Source organism: Melospiza melodia, chromosome 6, assembly GCF_035770615.1.
Source record: "Melospiza melodia melodia isolate bMelMel2 chromosome 6, bMelMel2.pri, whole genome shotgun sequence".
Lineage (NCBI taxonomy): Eukaryota > Metazoa > Chordata > Aves > Passeriformes > Passerellidae > Melospiza > Melospiza melodia.
In genome coordinates, this window is record NC_086199.1 from 74184606 (window position 1) to 74207723 (window position 23118).

The 23118-nt window shown below is 39.9% G+C and overlaps 1 protein-coding gene across 6 annotated transcripts in view; it reads right to left on the reverse strand.

Annotated features, from left to right (window-relative positions):
* SIPA1L1 (signal induced proliferation associated 1 like 1) overlaps window positions 1–22645 on the reverse strand; it is a 202091-nt gene extending 179446 nt beyond the window's left edge. For 3 of the 6 annotated variants that reach the window (XM_063159194.1, XM_063159196.1, XM_063159190.1), the window contains exon 1: window positions 22020–22086. The gene's annotated coding sequence lies outside the window, so the exon portion shown is untranslated. Of the gene's footprint in view, window positions 1–22019; window positions 22110–22626 lie in introns of those variants that run through there. The other 3 variants (XM_063159195.1, XM_063159191.1, XM_063159192.1) reach the window with 2 other exon arrangements.
* Window positions 22646–23118: the final 473 nt, after the last annotated feature.

Sequence of the window (23118 nt, forward strand, 5' to 3'; positions counted from 1 at the left end):
TGCTTGTAGCATCTTATATATGGCTTGTAATAACCTCTTACAATTTTCCTCTAATATTTGAAAAAAATTGAAAGGGGGGGGTGTGCTACATACACCTTGCAGTGTTTAAGGTTTAGATTTACATCCTCAAAACTGATACATGTAAAACAGTATTCATTAATATGTATCTAAGTCATTCTCAAAAGATGAAAAGAACTGTTGTTCTCTCCTTTTTCAGTAGGAAAATGCAGCATTTCCTGAATATCATGTCAACCTAAAGTCTTCTAGACACCATTTGGAACACAGGAGAAGGGAGAACGTCACAAGGGTCACAAATGAGTCATCTGAAACTACAGACTAGCAAAGTTCCACAAACTGCTTCATCAAGGAGCCCTAAAAAACCTGAAATAAATCCCACGCATTCCTATATCATCAGAAGATTCATACTAGGTGGAAATATGCACATAATTGGAAGAAAAAAAAAAGGCAGCTTTTAAAATAAAGCCTGTGATAACAAAAAGTTACAAGGTTTTTTAAATGTACTTCAAAGCTCCCATTCAACCTTTGAAAACACCTCTTATTTGTAAGCACATAATGTAAGATTACGCAATTGCATTATGGCAGTCCCAAAATATTATGTGCTGAAAACACCAAAGCATTTACAGGCAATGCTTGCCAAACAGTCATTCCATCAAAACCACGACTCAACCACTACTTGAGCTAAACTTGTTTGAACCAAATCGAAATATAGATGTAAAGTAAGTTCATACTAAATTGCAACACAAATTCCAGGAAAACAAAAATAACACACCTGTTGGAATACATGCACAGAAGCAATCTGCCATGCAGAGACCTGCCAGACACAGATTTGAAAGAGGAGATGGGGGCAAAAAAAAAAAAAAAAACCAGTTCACAAACTATGTTTCATAACAGGAACATACAGAAAATCCATAAATTCCTCAGATCACTGACATGGTATAGGTGGGAACTGCACTGAGAAATGAAAGGAGTGACACAATCCCAATAGAAGAAAAAAAAAAAAAATAACCAGAAACCAAGGAAACCAAGGGGTCTGTCACCTATAGATTTCAAGTACAGTTTAAAACATAACTAGATTATTCTCATCCAACAGCTGTGTAGTGTGTTGTGAAAGAGACTTTGTCTCATCCCAGTTTCTAGTGTCCAAAACAACCAACAAGAGTCTCAATTAACATCCTCATTGCAGAAGGATATAAAATCAAAAGAAATACAGAAAAATTGTTGTGGCTGTGAATTCTCTCAGAATGAGACAGCAGCTGTACTCCACTCACACAGTTGCATTTGTTACAACCTGTGTTCTTCTTCTCTTACAGATAAAAGTTATACCAGCTCTTTAAAAATGTATTTCCTAGCTTTGCTGGCCTTCAGAAAAGGCAATGTACAAGCACCCAGAAACACCAGAAGTTACAATACTGACTTTTAGGATGTGACTTCATGAGCAAATTTTTGGTGCAGCTAATTGTCCCTCTCATGTCTTCTCAATTTTAGGTATGAGGTGGAAGAGGACTGACACAGCGACATGACCCCATGCCCTGTGCAGCACTGACATTACATGGGAGGGGGGGCCCAGAAGCAAAACCTAGCATAAGAGAGGCCAGTCATAATGCAGCTCCAGGTGCAAGTCTGACACATAAGGCATCCTAGCTCTTCATTAAGTATATTAGGTTGTATTGCAGGTTCCTTCCCTGGGCTGTCAAACAAAATTTTTAGAGACACCTCTCAATATCAGAACTTCGAAGGAGATTGAAGAAATCCTGCACACACACACCCCCCACCACCTCCACGTAAGCACATTTCAGCTTTTGGTGCTTTTATAAACTAAGAGTTTTCAAATTAAAAATTAAAAACAAAGTCACAAAAACCAGTGAAACCAAAGTTCCCCGCTCTACTCTGTCTTAACCACACAGGTCTCCTGTGGGCATGTAAGAACGGCTCACTAACATTCAGGAAAGAGGGTCACTTGGCACACCGTAGTGTTAACAAGTGCTCTCTCTGCATAATTTAGCTTAGGCAGCAATCATGTAAGAAACTTTGAAAATTCACAAAATACCCTTCAATCACAAACCGTCAAAGACAGAGTCTAAACCATTCTCGGGAAAAATAACTGAACTCCTTGCACTGAAGAGCCCTCCTAAGTACTCCTCAAAAGATAACACTAACAACAAAGGTTATTAACATCTTCAGTAATTTTCTGACCTGCAAGGAACAAACAGGACCTCAGCTACTGTTACCTTATCTGTAACACTACAGTATGTTTAAAGCACCTTTGCTCTTTCCTCATCTGCCTTTAAGAAATACGAGAAGAAAAAAAAAAAATCTACCTGCACACAGGTAAACTCCCCTTGTTCCACTCATCTCAAGCTCAGACACTCTTCGCATTTAAAAAGAAAACTTGAGCCAAATGCATGTTAGCTTTGCACTGCAGAAATCACATTTTCTCTAGTAGAAATACAAGAGCTTCAAAGTATAGTCGCTGTACTAAGTAAATTTTGCCACAGGATGATTCTTTCTGTCCATCAAAATTTCTTTAAATTCCTACAATGTTTTTTTGAAAAAATCATTCTATTTCCATTAACAATTAGAACAAAAGGTCAGAAAATGTTACAATGAATAGTCAAGCTCTGCAGCTAAGAAATTTATCTGGATTTTTCTGTGTAATTTCTCTTACAGTTTAACTACACACTGTGAAACAGACCTTCAAAAGAAACCAAAGGTTTCTTTCTCAGCCCACTTCCGTTCCATCTTCTTCACAATGTGAGCTTTCTACTGCATGTCAAAAAATTATCAGGCAAAACGCTAATATCCGACAAGAAAAAAGTTATTTAAATTCAAATAAAATACATTTTAAAATATTTCAAACCTAAAGCAACTCCCTGAAGTTATTCGTGAGTAACAGTCATGACCTCAACATATTAAACCTCATTTAAAAACTGCTTCCTCCAAGCTCCACTGTCAACACGGCACTTGAGTTCTTTAGTTACATTTCAGAATAAACAGGTGTCAAAACTTCACTTCCTTTCCCTCAGTGTTCTGCCACCATATCTTGGTATTGTGGAAAGCACTTCATGTATGTCATTTTCCAGGTGTAACTACTCCAAATTATGGTATTTTGCCTTATAATGAAAGGGAGACACTGAATTTGACTGCTGTCTTTATCCTTCATAATTTCCTGGTTTTTCCACTTATGTAGCAGGAAGTGGCACGTTCTGCATTACAGTAGCCAGATACCCACAAGACTTTTATGCAAGATAAGGGAATTCTTACCCTGCTCATCAATTCCTTTTGATAGCTGTTCTAAAAAAGGTTTACAAAAATCTTCAGATTTTTATTCCTATCAGAACCAACATCTGTTAAGTCCAAAGAATAGTCTTCATCTAAAATATACCAAAAGTTGATCTGATTTAATGGCAACAGCATCATGACAGACATACACACACCAAAAAAAATCCCTTTTCCCCCAAAATAAGCATTCTAAATTCATTCTCTTCTTTTGTAAAAACCTTACCAAGCAAAATTTTAGTTACAGTTGCAGCCATATAAGCAATTCACAGAGCAAACTGATAAACTGAGCAGGACTACATGGCAAGTTCAATTATGGATGCACCATATGCCTCCATCATCCTTTAGGTACACAAAAGAATCAATTTGTGCAATTTGTTCAAAACACAAAAAGCCCTTTTGGCAAGATCACCCTTCAGCTGAACCAGCAGTCTGAACCCTTGCCTGCTGTGAGCATCACTCACTCCACACAGCAGCAACAGCACCTTAAACAAGCACAGGAGTTACAAGGCTCTGCTACAGAACAGAGCCATGAACGTGGCAGGGGAATTTGCCAGATCCCTGTGTTTTTTGGAAGAAATAACCAGTGGGTTTCTTTTGGTGGAGATATTTTTTCCTAATTAACCTTCCTCTGATACTTGAGGTGACCTTTACCAACATCTCTCAGCAGGGTGTAACAGTAGGCCTGGATGTAGAGAGTTGCTTCCAAGTTTTGTAACTCAGTTCTCAATTTACCTCTTACTTTACACACAGCCAGAGCTGCAAATCAGTAAACTCTAAAAATGAAATGTTTATGTCCCAGCAAACATATACATCAAGAAAATTCTTACCTACACCTTCACTGAAAGCCATTATCACAATAAGGAACAAAACCCAAAAAGACTAATAACATTTGTTATTAGCTTCAATATAAAAACACATAAATCTGAGTATACCTTGAACACATATTCCAGTATCAATTCTTACTTCTTTTTGTAGGCTGCAGTTCAGGGTTATCTTTCAGGAGACATGGTGATCAGCAGAGTCACACTAAAAAGCAGCATGCCAAGTAACCACCACTTTTTCCTAGTAAGGACTCTCAACCAGAATATAACATGGTAGAGGTTCAGCAACACTACATCTCTCCTGCCCATTTTCTCTCCTCTTCCAGTGGTCATTAGCCAGTTGTTCAGCTAATTACTGTTTGATCTACTACTCAGTGTTGCTGCAATTATGCAAAGTGGAGCTTAGCTTTTAAGAACAATCTCCATTTTATCTACTAAAACACATGAAAACAAAGACTAATCAAGCAAGTACTTTATCCTATATTATCCCACCAGTGAAAAGGAAAGGCTTCTCCAAAAGATGAAGCTCATTAATTACAGCAACTTTTACACAACTTTTCAAAAGCATCAGCTGGGGAGAAAAATAATAAAGAAAAAATTAAAAATCAGCAATGCTGACTACCTGCCCTCTGAGCATTCAGTTGCCTTTGCAGGAAAGTTTTAATGCCCTACCAGTGCCTCCCACTCCTCAAGGCTACACAAATTTCTCTACTCCTGCCAGCTTTTTGGGAAAGAGTGGAGTCTTAAGAGGCTTTTTTAAAGGCATGGAAATCAAAAACTAAAACATATTTATAGGTACTAGGCTATTTCTTTGATTTCACCAGTTGGTAAGACAGGAACTAATAAAAAAAACCAGGACTGCATTCACCTTGGCCACAGCTGCTTTAAAGCAGGTTCACCTTCCATAATTAAACTCACTTACTGAAAGCCAAGAACAATCAGCAAGGTCTTCAGAGTCAAACTTCTCAGCAAAAGCAAAAATGAGGCACTAATTCTTAAATTTCAGTCAAGACATATTCTAAACGTTTATCTGGTATAGATCACTGTCCTAGAAGAAAACTACGACAGAAAGCAGCTTTAGATAATTCCCCCTCCAGGGAAACCTCCATCTCCAACTAAACACTGCCTTAGGTTACAAATAAAAATTTTCCAGCCATATTTCTGCCACTGAAAAATACTTTATAATGGAGGGGAAAAGCTTAATAACGCACTTTATGGGAAAGAAAGAAAGAAAGAAAAAATAATTCAAGTTTACTATACCCCAATTTTCTTCACCTTATCCATTCCACAAGTCATTCCACATACAGAACAGTTCAAACATAAAGGCAACTCAAGTCTGAAGTAACAGTAATTTTATTTCTCTTCCTTTTATTTTCATTCCCAATTTCTCAGCATTTTTATTTCAAGATTCATGTTTCCAGGACACCAGACAGACTTTCACCCAGCAACAATAACATCTCTATAGCCGCCCTACAGTAATCCCCCTGCAAGCCACCTCTATTTCACTCAAGGCAGAGACTTCCCACCCTAAAATACAGCCTTGCTTTCTCCTAAACTATTTGTGAATTACATATACACACCAAAAGTTAAGCTCCTACAAGTCTAGAAAGGTTTAGCCGGCCTACATCTACTATAAATAATATTTCAACAGTAAGGTTGAAGTTGATAACCATGAACACTGTGGATTTTTTTACATGTTGTTCTACAAAGAACAAGCTGCAGTTTAGAAAACCCACGCCTATGACTACAGAAAGTGAGCTGCAGGTACATTATGAAATAAGTTCATCCTGTAAAAGTGACAAAAAATATTAAACTTTCCTCAGGAAAATAAAACTCTTAATCTTAGAAAACTTGAGTTAGCTGAATCTCCATGCAACAACCCACATAATTTCATGGCAGATTAAATGAATCATTTAAATAATCCAAGAAGCACAAAGCCATTCAAATAGGCACTGTTTACATTTTTATCTCATCTGTGTCCACTGATCAAATTAACAGAAAAAAGTAACACTGGCAAGATAACAAGAGTGTCTCAATTAGATTAATTATGCCTGATAAATCTTTTCCCATGAGGTGTAAGGCAAGACAGCTGTGACAAGCACGGGCTGCAAACTGATTTGTCCTTATGTCTTGAAACACTACGTGCTATCTTATAAATGAAGCAAGTGACCCTATCTGCTGAGAGCCCGTGGCACAAGAGCTGTATTTGCCGGAAAAGAAATGTTGTGCAGGCCCCAGCAAGTTTTAGTTAGTCTTCAGCAAAAATCCAAGTTACATGACTAAAAGTATTCCCATAGGAGAGGTGTGAACCTAAACCAAGAATCCAGTGTCAGGATGACCTGGACCCTGCACCAAGAGAGCTCTGTGACAGCTTGCTTCTGCTCCGGCATTACCATGCAGCCTGCTAGACATCACAAGCAGTATGAAGAAAGATACAAGCAGCAAGGGCAAAACATCTTTTTTTCACTGGTCCATGTAAAAGACTGATTTGCATGTGGACAAAAATATCATTACTGTCTGTTCTCTGTTCCCTGCCACTACTTCATTTCCCTACTCACTGTTACTGAGAATGCCCACTTACATATTTCTCCCATAAGCATTTATTCTGGCATGACTATTACTGACTTAGACACATTAAAATATGGTGCAAAGTGCATCTCTGCATGCAGATCAAGCAAACAGTAATTTATAAACTGGAAGCTGACACCAAAAATAAAAAAGGCAGAAAACTACTTTTTCACTCAAAGTCAGACAACCACCACAGCTTGCTTGATGCCTAGCTTCAAGAAATGCAATATAACATGCCACACAAGGCAAAATGCATCAGAAGGATAACTAAAATGATGTGCAACTTCTACCAGTTCAATTTAGACAGAAAAAAAGCTTCAAAGAGCAGAGAAATAGATTGATTAAATCTGCAGCTGCATGAAACAAGCTGGCTATAAATTAGTTTACTTCGAACTAAACAATGGTAAAAACCCTTTCTGAGAACAGTAATATAGTAAAATATTATTCAAGCTAAGACTCCTCACCCACCTAGGAGTAAAAATAGACATTTCTGAAAATGTACTATCTCAGCTGCTGTAGATAAGAGCAAGTTAAAAATATCTGCCAAAGTGCTTGATGGTGCCCTGTCTAAACCCAGAAGTGACACTGACTTTTACTCAGCACTAGTGAGATCCCAGCTAAAGGAACATGCCTCGTTTTAGCCTGCTCAGTGTAACAAAGATGGACTAAAGAAAGTTCAGCAGAGACCACCAAGCCATCAGGGGACTGAAGTGCACAAGGAATAAGGACAGGCTGAATTACCTGCACTTGCTGCTCTGGAGAAGGCTTGAGGAAACATCTTGCTTTCTGCACCTACGTAAGGGGGTTTTACAGAAAAGACTAAGCTAAAGTCACTATCACTGTAAGTTTCTGAAATTCAATAATCAAGGCCAGGAAAGACTCCTCCATTGCAGAATGTGTAAGAAAACAATTTTGTGGCACATGAAACACTAAAATAAATATCCCTTCCTCAACATTTTTGTTGATAAACACCACTACTGGGGAGGGAAAAAAAATTTAAAATAGAAACACTTAAATGGAATCTCTGTTAAAATAATAAGAAAATTTTAAAACCTGCCATAGTTCAAAATAAAAATAAATCACTTTAGGCCTTGCACTTAACAAATATTTTGCCAAAAACCACCCCAACATTATCACGGTTGAATCTCTTCACCCTGTACTTCTGGACACCATAGATTCAGACATATTCCACAGCACCCAAGACGCTATTTATGAACCTCAGCATCTCCTATTCTGTAGAAATCTGACCCCAGATGCTATGCTAATTTTTTGTAGTTTTTAAAAAATATATTTAGCCACAAGGCTAGAAGAGTATGCTTTCCCCTTCTGCAAAAGAAAGGTCAAAAAACTTAAGAAGGGCCCAATTCATGTCGTGAAACAAAAATAGCAGCTCGTAACAAAATCAGGTCAAATACTGTGAACTTGGAACATGTAAATGTCTTCAGAGGAGATTCAACTTCCAGGCAATGTCTAATAAGAGAGATCCAAACAGAACATTTACGATCCCACTAAAATCTTTTCCTCTGAAGGCTCCTTCTTTTCTTTAGCATTCTCCAGATAAAAAGATTTATCGTCTCATATCTATCAAAAAGATTAAAGAGAATTCAAGAAAGAATCTGCTTCACTAAGACTGAATTATTTTTTCTCTTTTACAAAATTAGAGATAGGCTTTGGGTTTGGCATAACTCTAAGAATGGATGTTGACTAAAAAGATAAATACAATGAAGGTCAGTTTACCATGTCTGAAAGCATCCATTCATAACTTCAGACAACAGTAGCTGCACAATGCATGCAAAGACCAACCCTTCTATAACCATTCAAACGCTGCATAAAACCGGTCACTTGCTAGGCACAAAAAAAGTTGAAAAGTACACTTTCTCAAATATTTGTAGAGATAAAGTTGTCAGGAAGTTACAGGAGATGAAATACTGGTTTCACAAGAATTTACAGCAAATCTCAGCACTATCACATCACCAAACTTTATAAATTTGATCCAAATGAGATTCAGGTACGTGCTCAAACTTTATCAGGCATCACAGAACATGACACCAAACTGGTATCAATGGTAGGGAAGAGCATTAGATCTAATTCAATATAAAATCATAGTGGTCTAAATAATGAATGTGTAACACAAATAAGTCATGCTGCTACCAGGTAAGTATTTTGATTTTATTAAAGCAAACAGAATGATTTAAGAGATTGATACTTTACATATGACCACTGTACTTTTGACCCAGTACTGGGAGTTCTAAAGTCCTTTTTGTGGCATCACTGAACCAGTGTTCTAACTTAATAACCTAAAATTTGGATATACATTATTACATACTCTTCACACCAACTCCCATGGCTTTGTATGCTAGTGCTCTTTTCTCCTTTTACTAAGATGGAACTTAAATTCATTTTGTGTTGCAGCACTTCTTCAGCCTAGTGTTGATTGATGCTGAATGCCTGAACAAGGGTCAGCCTGACAGATACTATCATCTAAATTGAAAAATCATCACAGCAGCCCCAAAAAGAAGTAATCCTAGAAGATCTGTGAACCACTGTCATCTAGTATTAGGCCATGCCTTACTGTCCAACAATCAACAGCATTACAACTGCATAAGATTCTAACTTTGTAAGTCAGGATGTCCTTTGCAGATCCTCCTGTCTCACACCACCTGTCCAGCAAGATCCAAACTAGCCTCTGCATCCCCTGTCTAGGTACAGAATGAACCTGCTTAACTTCTCAAATAGAACAAAAAAAAAAAAAATTGAAGGAAAAAAATGTTTACGCTTTGGTCAGACAAACAAGAGCAAGACAAGAGCAACCATCTTTCACACTCACTCCATCTCCTTTCAACTAAGACTTACAGGCACTTGCCAGTAAGCACAGGCAGTCAGAAAGAAGCCAAAAGAGTCTCTTAAGCATGAATTTGGAGGGCAGATTCCCATTTGGGCAAATTCCCATTTGTGTTCATCCTCCTCTGACATTCACAGAATTTTGCAGGTTGATCCTTAAAACACATCTCTGTAGCACAATGAAAAGATTATTCTTGAGGAAGGTAAAAAAAAGCCAGAAAAAGTTAGAAAAAGCTTTTGCTAACCAGTATTTCAATGTTCAACAGTAACACTGTGGGGGAAGTAGAGGGGCGTGGTATTTCAAAATTCTCCAGGGGGAAAAAGTCATTTCCTGATACAAAGTGATTTCATTTACAAAAAACCCCACAAAAGCTGCTCACACAGCAGTAGCACTAACCATACTGGAGGGAAAGAAAGAAAGATCTCATTAGACATCTAGCTACAGAAACCACTGAGCAACCGAAACACAGATACCACTACAGGCTCCCACCACATTTTATCTTCCGCACGTTTTCCAGAAGGAAGACTGGACAGAAATCTATACAGAACAAGCAATTACATGAACTAACAAGGTCTTGGTACCTTCAAATCTCTCTCATATTTGATATATAAAAACACACACACTTCAGCTGAAATTCCTCCCATGAAATTGTATTCATCACACAGCTTCTCTGGCAGCTTAGAACATCCTGTGTGCTACAGCTCTCACCACTGCTGGGACTCAGTCTCACCCACTCATTAGTCTGTCTTTACAAGACCTTTGGACACTTCAAGACCTCATAAGGGAATAAACCAAAGCCCAGCAAATCCAAAATATTTAGGAAGTTGGGGAGAAGAAAGAAGTGTTTAGGAAAAAAGCAAACTGGAAGGAACACAGAGCGTGACCACCCCAGCTGGTTTCCATAGCAAACCAAGAACTCTGAGAGCAACCCTGCCTCAAAGCTGTTACAGGAAATGCAGAACACAACAACTGCAACCTCAGCAGTGACTGCCATGCAGCACAGGTACCTGAGCTAGTGCTGAGCTGAACAACACTACCCATGCATCTGCTAGAACTAGAGAAAAGCTAAAATGACAAGTGACAATACAAGGCGTGTTGGTTGACTCTCACAGGGTGCAGTGTCAACACAGACACTCTCTGAAGCACAGCCAGGCAGTACTTCACATGTGACTTTTGAACACAATTTTTTCTGGAGATATCTTGAGAGCCTACACCAGATAGTAATCCAGATTTACAGGAATGCTTTAGAATACATTTTAATGGCCTTAGATCTGACAGTTTCTAAGCATTGCACGCATTCTGTTTGATTCCTCTTGCAGTTTTATGCACCTTCTCATTCTCTATTGCTACAGGTCAAGATGCAGAAGAGCTCACTAAAACAGGGATATCTAGGAGGCAATTAAAATCCAAGGCAATCTATTTCAGTATTACTCTAATTTGCAGCATGCCAGGTACTATGCTTGTACCACTGATCTTCTGACCTTTGAGCTAAAACTGTTGGACTAATGGCAGAACCAGAAAGGCCACAGCCACATTAGCCCAACAGTTCCTCTTCCTAGGCTTGAAGAGGAAGGCTCACATGCAGTGCTACACTCCTGCCATTAAATGCTGTACACATGCAGCTACAAGCTCAGCAGAGCATTACACTGTGCCGTGTAGGCACTGAGAGCTACAGCTATTATAATAAATAAAATAAATCCAGGGCACAGGTCTGAGCATCAATCCATGACTAACATGGTTTTGTTCAAGCTTACAGAGAGGCCAGGGACTGTTCCCAGCAAACAGCAGGAGTTTGAGCTGAGCAGAGCCACTCTTGGGAGCAAAAACCAGGCTGCAGACAAGTGCAGATGTAGTCCCTGCCTTCCTTTGAGCTGGCCCAAGTCTCCAGCACAGCTTTACACTAGTTATAAATAAATTTGTCCATAGTAGGATGAAATCTAAAGCCCAAGGCAGCTTCTGCTTCTGAACACTACTAGAGATTTCCCATGTGTGTTAAAACACCTTGCTCAAGGGCACCTGCATTTCCTTACTTCACAAAGTCAGTGAGGTAAACTAATGAAGGAATACAAGGCACTGACATTACAGTAATGTCACATCAAAATGCAATCTCATTAGTATCTCTCATTATAAATAGAGTGCACACAATGCAGAGCAGCACCACATTAGTTATCTAGATGATTCTGTATTTTGCCTAAGATGTTCAATTAGGTCTTTGGCCTCTTCCAGTCCATGTAAGCACAGACACAAGTACAAAATACTTATGTATTGTCAATATTGTAATTATACTGCTTGATTCATTTCCCCTTTATTATAAATCAAGACAAGTAGAATAATCTAAAACTGAGGAGAAGGAGTGAGATATAAAGAAATTAAACTTCATCCCAGAAGTAACTGCTGCTGCCACTAGTACAAACCATTTACAAAGCCTTCCCCACAAAAATCCCTTCTTTCCTAGATGCAAAAAAGGAGCAGATCAGATGATATTAACTTTACCAGAAGCAACAGCTTCTTCCTCACATGTAATCACGAGACTGGACAAGTCACTTGTGTTCACCAGACAAGCAAAGGCCCTGATAAGAGAGTATGCTCAAAGTTGTATATTGCTGTTAAACCAGCCCTTCCCCTTGCAGCCAAGTCTCTGACTGTCCAGTGTCTGATGACCCATTCCCAAGGGACAGCTACACCTGTAAGCCCTTCTCAATTACCTTTCTCGTGGGGCAGAGTCAAGCAACTTTTTGGTACAACCATTCAGTGATACAATGACAATAGCTTAATTTCAGAAGTAGTTTCATTAACACTGCATATGTTCATCTTATTGACATTCAGCACTAATTAACATCATTATAAACTAAACAGCAGTGGCACTTCAACAGCATCCTGAGTCTGGCTGAAAATTTTGAGCACAGGGATAATAAAACACACTGACTTGCAACCCAGGGTGCCAGTATTTAAGCACCTAACCTGCTTGAATCTGCAATGTATTTCAAGAGCTTTTGGCATCTCAGCTAAGTACCAAGGTGATAACAAAGAGAGGTTACAGCAAACAAGATATCTACTGCTATTAACATTTTTAAAGCAACAGAACAGTCACTCAGCACTAACACTGGATTCAAAACAAAAAAACACCACCACCTTCAGAAAGAATTTTTCTACCTGGCAAAACAACCTTGAACATCTAACACAGAGGTCTTTGCACCTCCATCAGCAACAGGAAAATACTGTAATGCAGAAATCAACCACTACTTAGGGGTATTTTGCATTATACTACATATACCATTACTTCATTTTCAAAAGTAGTATTAAACACTAACAATAAATTACTTTACTTGCAAGCACATGACACCCACATACTGCTGCAGAGTTTGTATTGAAACCTGTAAAATGCCACTGAAATAGACAGCACCATTTCACAAGTCCTCTTCTTTCCCCATGTAAAAATGTGAACATGAAAAACCACGTAAGCTGGTACAACATCTACACAATCCTCATGTAACTTCTCTGTTACAAGGAATAAAGTTCTGATTTCTAGCTACGTTTCAAAAAAGCATTAATTTAGTTCTGTTTTCTGACAACACCTGGAAAAATAAGCTAAGCATTCTGGAGGAAAGCAGGATTCAAATTCAAAATAGTCAGAATTTTAAGCATTAAGCTTCATTTTTATTGAGTTGAGCTGATTCTTCTCCCACCTCCCTTCAAACATATCTTTAACTCTTCTCTCACTTTTAAAGCTAGAAAATGAGACATCTCTGGACCCTTCTTTTATAAACTGTAACACTTAGGAAGAGGAGAGAAGAAGGGAGAGGCAGAAACAGATTTTATGATTCACTTGTTCATATAGTTTTAGCTACAATATTTAAACACACATCAAAAAATTGCTTTCATCAGTACTGTTCTCTACCAAAAACCATTACCCATGCTAACTCGGGATGCTTCTGGATTGCTTTTATCCTCTACAGCATCCCTGGTGTTCACAACACTACCTTCCAATATGTTCCAAACATGTAAGTGATCAAAACATTACTTGATTTTACATCTGTCCACTAGATCTTCTACAATTACTTCACGTTTGGCTCTTGTTAAATCTAATTACTTCTTCCTATTACTCGTAACTGGAAGATTAAATGAGGATTTTATCTAAGAATTCCTACAACTGTTCCTTAATTTTAGTACTTGTATCAGTTTGTGAGGTCTGTCTATTTAGCCCTAAGTCCCTTAAGGCCATGCTTCAGTAACACAAAGACAGCTGTCACCTAAAGTTAGACTGCACCATAGTTGGGAATATTTGATCGCTATCAACTGCTTTGTGGTGTTTGGTTTTTTTTTAAGCAAAGTGCAGGTTTACAAAAAATAAGGAACAGTTAAGCTCTATTCCCTCACCCAGTACTTCAGTCATTTTTTGTCTCTGGGCACCCTGTGCTTCTACAAGAGGCAATGTTTACCTTTCCTATAATTATTTTTCACATAGCCAGCTCCACACAATTGCAATTAAATTAATTAAAAATAACTGCTTCCCCCAACCCCTATTTTCAGAACCATTGCATTCTATGTCTCAGTTAAAAAGCACATTCACAATATGTGCCCTCTTGCCCTTGGCAGGCATAAAGCTGATGGCAGTCTGAGGCAAGTCATTACACTCAACCTGCACAAACAAAAAGATACATCAACAACACAAGAATGGAAAACCTCAATTCAGTTGCTCAGGTATGTAAAGTACCAATCTATATACTAAAAAATATATTTAATGATGTCAGCGATCAGTAGATAATGACTAAATTCTGTTAAAACAACAATGAGCACTCTTCACAACATTTAATAACTGCTTATTATCACACCTTTGTTTTACAGGAGACATGCTTTAAATTACCAACAAATTCAAAAGTCTTTACTGCATCAACACTACATATACATGTGATTAAATCTAGAACACAGAGTACACGATTGCATGTTCACACCAAACCCCAAAACTGTTGTCTGGAGACAGAATAATCTGTCCCTATTCTGAAATGTTATCTAGCATATTAATAAACCTTGAATTTCCAGCTAAAAATAAAAGTACAACAGTACAGGATTAAAAAAAAAGTCCTGATGATTTCATTTTAGCACATGACAAAAAAGCCTGTGAAGTTCTGCAGATATTCTGGCTTTACCTAGATACGGAGGTAATTGTATAATAAAGCAAAAATTAACTTAAGGCTCTCAAACTATTCCACAGTGCATCACAGTTCAAATAGTTGCAGGTAGTTCTCCACACCACCACAAACACTCATGTCACTGTACAGGCAAGCACTAAAAACCCACAGATCTGAATTTTTTAAAAAGCCTTTTCAATTTGAAATGGATGGCATGTTTTAAGATGATACTAGCATTTTCCTCTTGTTTATATTAACAAAGGCATCCTAGCAAAGAATCTCCTACCACCTCTGTATGGCAGCACAATAAACAGTACTAGATTTGGGAATTCCCAGAGCTATGCTGAGTACGAGTCAATGACTGCACTGCAAGACAACGCAGAAGTCAGGGAGGGGGAGGAAGGTTAAACAAAACTAGAACTGACTTTCTGTCAATAGCTCCCTCTTCAAAGACTGCAAAAGGAAGGCAAAAGAAGGGAAAGAGTCAAGGGGAAACAAAACATTCAAGAAAGGATAAACTATGTTAACAGCTTTTACAGAATTATCTCCTTCTGTCCTCATTTTTAAATGTTTTCTCCAGCAAAAACTGTGGGAAAGCATCGTGGTTCACTCTTTCTTCCAGCTGCTGTATGATCAATTACAATGCAGACTATTGAACTATTTTATTCTGATTCATACAACAAGCTGTTAAATACATTTGGAAAGTAGATTATCAGTGCCAGTATCACATCATTCATGAAGATATATTTACTTTCAAGGCATGAAAGTGCCATAACTTTCTTCTGCACAATTATGCAGTTCTTCAGCACAGACTGCAAGCATAAAATCCTATTTCAGCCCTAACAATTTGAAAAGAAAAATACCCCTAGAAATTTCAACTGCATCCAGCAGAAGGAGGGAAGGCCCTTCAGGATTTATTTGTTGAGGTCTAGTAGTGTCTTCTATTTGATACATGCAAAAATATTCCAAAAATGGTATCAGACATTTTAGCTTTTATAAATTTTTAAAAATATAGATTGGCAATTCAGAAAGTGAGGAGAGAAGCCTTGTGCACAAAAACCAAATGAGATCTTTAAACAGTTCAGAGATAAGAACTGTAATGACTTTTACATAGCACTAACACGTTTAAGCCCGCAGTCTGAGTTTCATCACCCATTGTCTTCTTTAATTTTTAAACATGCAGACAAAGTTATGTTACACTTCAGAAATGCAAAAAAGAAAAAACTAAAGTCTGATCACTGCCAGTTTCTTCAGCAAGAGCAAATTTGTGCTGTGGCCCTGCCAAAAGGCAAACGTTCAAGACGTGTATGTTTCTGCTTACATGAGTCTCTTGAGGAAAAATAAATAATTAAGTTTGCACACAACCCACTGCCCCCTTGCGTGCCCAGAGATAAAGGAAAGGGAGTTTCCTGTCCCAGGTTTGCAACCTGAGAGCCACTAGCAGCGCTGCTGCTGCCCCTGCAAGAGACACAAAATGGGCTGGCCACCAAAGGAAAAGTGTTGCACATTACTTCAAAAAAGGAAAACCATCCTTATAGCGAGCTTTTTTTTTTTTTAAGCTGTACCTACAATAGCACTTCCACCAGCAGTGCCCTCTGAGGAGCCCTGCAGCCAGCAGCAGCTAGCAGCCAGCAGGGTTTAACCCAGGAGTCCAACCTCCACCGGAGCAGGGCTTCCAGGGGCTCATGGCTTTGTCTGTCAAGCTTTAAAAGTCTCCAAGGATGGACATTCATTCACCAGTCACTCTGGGGTGGTCTGTTAAATGCTTCGTCACCCTCAGAAGGATTTATTTTAATTTTTATAGGTTTTCTGGCATCCATAAACCAGAACTCTCCTGGAGGAGACTAAGCTAAAAACCCCTGCCCAGAAGTTCACCAAATGTGACCCAACCCTTAATGGTCACAGAGGTCCAAGCCAACAAACCACATCTGTGTGGGCAACATCCAATTCAGGAGACCAGACCAAATTCTGTCTGAAGTAAAATTGGCCAAATGCAAAAAGTTTTGATCTGGGAGACTATAGGTCCCCATCTTCAGCCAGAGCCCCATGTCTACTGTGCCAAATTATGCGCTACAGTAAGACCAAGTGACAAAACCATGTATATAAAACAGTAATTTTGAAATCAAATGAAAGTACTCTTTTAAACAGAAAGAAAGGGGGAAAAAAAGTTTCAAACCAGGAAATAACCTCTCCCATAAACACCAATCAACACAGATCTGCACAAAATACTTCCAGTGACAGTGTGAATTCATTTTGAGTGAGCAAGTAAGACTAGTACCTTATAAAAACAAAACTGCAACCATTTGAAAAAGTTCTAAGAACAATGTAAAAATTTTCTTGGGGCTAAGCTGTGGTGCTTAGTTGCTGGCTGGGGTTAAACCACAACAGTGACCTTTGGTCAAATATACAAATACATGTATTAAAAGTATCTGTTAGCCTTCAGAAAGAGCTGTCCGTAGGACCGCCAACACGAAAACCCAAGATATGTACCAAAGCTGCTGATGTGAACAACTGGCATACAGAAAGCTCTGCCACCACAGCAGTCATTTTACAGATATTATCTGACACTCTTAAAAAAAGGTCTGTATTAATCCCATTTCACATCACATCAGCATACAATAAGCCTGTCATTATTTATTCAAAAATCAAAAGACAATTGATTTAGTGCTGTAAAATGCATCATGACTCGAGAAACTCGGAGAACAGAGCCATGCTACAAAAACTGGCCCTTGGCACCTCCTGGAACCTCTCTATCCACTGCACAGAGAAGGCAGCAAGGCAGGCTACACACAGCAAAGGAAGATGCTTGGGTATTTCCTCCACCCAGAAAAGCAAATATTAAAATCCATAAAATAATCCAGGCAAGCACATTAAACATAAATAAGTCCCACAGGCAGATCTAACAGGAAACTTTTCTCCAAGTTATATTCAACTTCTGATCCATACCTCCTAGCAGCCTGGAAGAAGAACTTGTTCCCCAATGATTTTGGCTAGTTGAGATTTTTTAATCCACTATAACATCACAAGTTAGGGAAAACACGATTGTTTTAGGGTTAACTCAAGAAGCTTTCACTAAATGAAAAGTCCATGTTAAAGCACAAGTTCGAAGTTAACATCTCACAGCTGCATTAATAAAGTAAAAACCAGTCTCTCTGAGGTTTATGTGAGTATTTTGAGGTACAAATCCTGTGACCTCAAAAGGTAAATAAACACAAAATTTAAACACCTCCAAAGCTATTTGAGCACTGAAGGTAAACCATAGGGATTAATGAAGAACAATCCAACTTTAAACCAACTATATAATACATGCCAGTAGCTTCTCCAAGTTTTGAAAACTTATAAAACTTGGCCATCAAAAATCATTCCACTAATCTCTGCAATCCACCTCAAGAAAGCATGCTTCCCATTCTACAGAGTCTAAAACCAGAAGTAAAAGAATATTAAAACATCAACAAAAAATTCAAAGTGCCTCTCAGGCCTAGGCAAGAACCACTAGTGCCAGTAACACCTCCTCCTTCTCTAGGATACATTTTCAGAAAAGTTTTCTACACAGCCATGCATTTTCAGGAACTTGATTTCTCTTGAAAAGATGGATGTCTTGAGACATCCATCCACTATGCAGGGAACAAGAGCTATGACTACTGCACTGCAGCACCCAGCAGGAGCTGGAGGAATGGGAAGACACAGCTTTGCAGGACTCCACTCCACCTACAGACTCAGACCCTTGAAAGAACCATGACAAATACTTGGTTAGCAATCATACAATTCAACAGCTACCAAGATTACAAAGTGTTCTGTCTCTGCATTCAAAAGAAGTGCTCTTTAAAACATGCTTCCATAAAGAAAACAAAGACATGTAAATGCTCAGCCTCACTTAACATAAAAGACATGTGGCAGACTCTAAATCAAACAACTCACTCAGTAAACTGTGCCACAGAATCCAGTATTAAAGAGACTGAGACAATGACATAATTTAGCTTTACATATGCACAAAACGGACATCTAAAACCATTTTATCTGCTGATTCATATTCAAAAACACAGTTACAGTCTCTGCAACTCCTAACGGGTTTCCCAAAGTTCATAGTGCAAAACTACTATCAAAACTAACACCAAAACTGCTACAGACTGTGTTAGTCTTGGGCTGCCAGCTGCATAAGAATTTAAAATAAAAAATTATTGTCATTCAGCCTCACTAATGACCATAATCTGTAGGTTTACAATCGAGCCTTAAATTCATCCTTGCTGGTAATGCTGCACCCCCCAAAAAACACTGATTGCCTTTCATGAGAGAATATCTCAAGTCTCATAGAGCCATCAAATCCCACTCTATAAACCTCCAGCTTGAGAGTCCTCATTCAAATACTACATTGAACTCTTGTGAAATATGAAGTTTATGATTATTTAAAAGCTGCAATTTAGGAGAGATATACTTGAAATCAAGTCACTGAAGTCAAATCTCCCTGGAAACATAAAAAACAGAACAATGTAACTTTTTTCACTCACAGAAAGATACTGAACATATGATTAATTTTCCATGCCAAATCAACAAAACCCTCACCTAACAGTTCTTAAAATTATAAAAAAATAACTGCACTTACTATTGCTGTACTCCTGTCATAACTTATTAACAAGTTAAAGAAATGGCTTTCAGAATAAATGAATATGTCAAAAATCTAAAATACAGATAAAGAAGTAAACAGAGGAAATATATAAAAAAATAAGACAACTAAATAATGTCTTATTGACTTTTTAAATATTTAAATTAAGGAGCTGGGAAGAAATAAAGGCAATCTGCCTGAAGCCAAGAAAGCCACGGAAACAACAGATCAAAACTCTTTGCCAAACAACCAACACTCAGGGTCAATGAGAATAAATTTCAACCTCTGAACACATCAGCATTAGAGAAACCAACTTGTGTGACTGAAATTTTGATGAAGGCAGAAGCTCTGCTTCCTTACCCCAGTAGGGCATCCTGGATTTCTAACCAGTAGCAGCAAGAATTCAATAGCTTGCAGCAAACCCCTTGCTGAAGGGGTTAAACTACTGATATGGAGAAAACTGTTCCTTTTTCTTCTCTACAACAGACATGCTATAGGACAAAACAGAGGAATAGAAAAGAAATTCAGCTGGGCCTCAACCCATTGTCTTACTAGCCTACCTCACATTTTCCCTACGTATTTCTAAAATGTTCCTCATGACCCTACTGAAGTTTAAAATAACCAGTTGGAATAATCTGTTTTTAAGTTTTGTTCTCCTACCTTAGAAATAAAAAAAATGCCTCCATAGTAGCAAAACTAATAGTTCTGAAATCAACATTTTAAAGGATCTATTTGAGACAGATTTACAAAGCTGAGAAGACAATAAGAGCTACATAAGAACAAAATGATCTCAAAGTGCCAGCAGAATGCTATAAGCATGATGGAAAAAAAAAGCACTCCTTGAAAAGCTGCAGAAGGGAGAAGAGGCCACATTTGAACATAGTTTTTAAAACAACAGCTACCCAAAAGTTAACACCAAACCTTAAAATAACATTTCAGATAAACATGAGAAGGTGGGAGAAAAAAGCTCTTCAAGCCTAGAGCCAATGATGCACAACAACAAAACCTTTTATTATATAAAAAATAGATCATTAATTGCATGTCCTCATGCTAAGTCTTCACTCCTGGCTGCAGCTCCACCCTTTCACAGGTCTGTGTCAGTGCCTGCCTCTACACCTGCTAGCCCTTTGCATCAAGCAAATTTTTGCAGCCCTACAGTAGTCAGAGCTGACATCCCATTTTGCTTCTGACTTCATGATCTAAGAGGTTTTATGAACCACAACTGAGAGCTAAGTACACCTATCCCAAACAGCAGTGATGAAACTAAGCATTTTATTAGCATCACTAAAACCTTCTTAATGCAATGTTGAGCAACTAAGTGCACATCCTTTAATCAACTGGCCATAAATAAACACTTTAAATGGCAAAAAAACCTTCTGTCTCTAGCTTCCTATCAGCAAAATGAGACACAGCACGCACACAAAACATTCAGTCAAGAAAATTCTCTTTTTAGCTTTACCTAAATAGAACCTATGGGGTTGGGTTTTTTTGAAATTAAGAAAAATTTATTGTTAAGTTCCCACACTGTTTCTACATTAATAACTGGTATGGCATCTGATGGCCTAAGGCATAAAAGCCTTGACATTGAAACACAACTTAAGAGATCTCTGCGATTACAATTGCCACAAACTTCTACCTTAATACTTTCACATGTCTCTCCCACCACCTCAGCTGAAAGGGAATGGAGTCTAGCCCAGCAATGCATTCCAAATAAATAAGAACCAAACTCTCCACCTGAGAGAACACCTATACTTGCTACCCAGTTAGTACTTGCAGCAAAACCTCTCTTCCCTTTTACAAAACTGGTTCATGCCTTAATTTAAAGGAAACAAGCGCTTCATTCCCATAGTTAGAAAAATAAATAAAAACAATCAATCAAAATCCCATCATGAAAGGGCTGCTTTCTAAAGAAAACACCAATCTTCCTTCATCCATACAGATCTGGAACCTAATGAAACCCGACACCTTTACTCCGAAGACAAATTTGCATTGTATTATCAACTAGGGCTCCGTGCTCACAGATGCACTTCATTCAGCATGCAGTAACGGGTTCATTAAAGCAGCATCACTCAAATTTTTTAAAACGATTTTGCAGGTAAAATTTTTGAAACACGATTTGGAAAGCAATATTATCCAAAAAAAAATGCCGCTGTTTTATTCTGTGGGTTAAAACGTGCCTCCTCAAACTAAAACATACAGATGTTGTGGCCAAGGTTATACAAGGAGATCTTCATTAAGTTGAGCTATTCCCATTTTGTGTCGCTGCTTTACCAGACATGAATGAGTGCATTCCTCATTACATGAGCTGAAGCTGCATCACAGATATCCAGTACAAACAGCACAGTTATTTTTAAATATAGCATAAGAACGTTAACATCAGGACTTCATGCAATATAAAAGAGGGAACGTGCAAACAAACTCGACTAAGGAAGGTAATCATTCACCTTCGCATCTACCTTTCCTTGCTTCTCCACCTCCTTCCCCTTAAGATTCAGTTTAAGGCATTCCCTGTTTTCCCACTTTTCCAGGTTCCCAGTGAAGAAATCAACCATCCGCAAACATTTTGTTCCTCTACCCCGCCTCCTCGTGAGCAGAGCATTCAGAACATCCCCACTGGCACTGCCCCCACATCACCTAATTGTTATCATTACTGCGGTCTCAGCACCGGCTCGGAACAAAACCGGTCCCACTACACCCTCGCTGACTATAAAAAGTAAAGAAGGGGGAAAAAAAATAAAAGAGGTTTAAGTGCAACTTACGGGGGCGAACAAGAGGCAAGTTATCTAGCGAGCCGTGGGGGCGAGCGGCGTGTGCCGCTCGGGGCCGCGGGGGAGCGCGTCCCCCGCCGCAGGGCGCCCTCGGCGCGGCCGCCTCCGCACGGACGGGCAGCGCGGGAGCCGCCGCCTCGGAGCGCAGCGGGCCGGGCCGCCCCGCTCACCGCCGCCTCCGGCCGCGCCGCTCCCGCTCGGGGCTGCCTTTCCTGCGGAGAAAAAAAAACGCAAATCCGGAACCTAGCACCCGGCACGGCTCGCTGCAGGGGGACCCCCGCCGACCCGCCCCGGAGCTGCCGGCACGGCGGGCTCGCACCGCCCCGGGGGCGCTCGGGGCAGGCGCCCCCCGCCCGGCTCTGGGCGCTGCGGCGGGCGGCAGCTCAGAAGGCCACTTCCACCCGGAGCCCGCTGCCCTCGCCCCCGTCAACCCTGTCGGGCAGGGGGCCGCGCAGCCCCGGGGCTGGGGGCCGCTACCCTTCCCCCGCACACCCCTCCGGCCAGCGGCGCGGCGGCTCCCCACGGCAGGCTCCGCGGCGGGAAGGAGGGGGCGCGGCGCGCAGCCCGCCTCGGCTCGGCGCTCCGGCTCGCAACTCACCCAACAAAGTTGCTGCTGCGGCTGCCGGCGGCTCCGCTCCGCTCGCTGGGCTGGGCTGGGCTGAGCGCGGCGCTCCCCGCCCGCGCAGCCCGGGATGAGCTCACCCCGCGCCCGCCCCGCCGCGCTCCGCCCGCCGCCGCTCTCGCGAGAGGGGCCGCCCGCAGCCCGCCCGCGCTCCGGCGGCGTTCCCATGGCAACAGCCAAGCGCCGGGCCCAGCGGGCGGCTCGGGCCCGCGCCGAGCTCCCTGCATTTTGATTGACTTCTTACCATTTTGATATTTACATCACTTCCCAGCCTCCTGGAGACCTATAGGGAGAAGGTCACTGTAGTTGCTAACACAAGGTCAAAACCTACCGGTTCCGTACGGATAGTATACCCCGAGCTCTTTTGCTACCACTCAAATTAAAATGGATTCTCCCTAAGATATCCATCACAGATAACAAATTTAAAATGTGGGAAGGCACATCTGAAAAATAGCATATGTAAACATC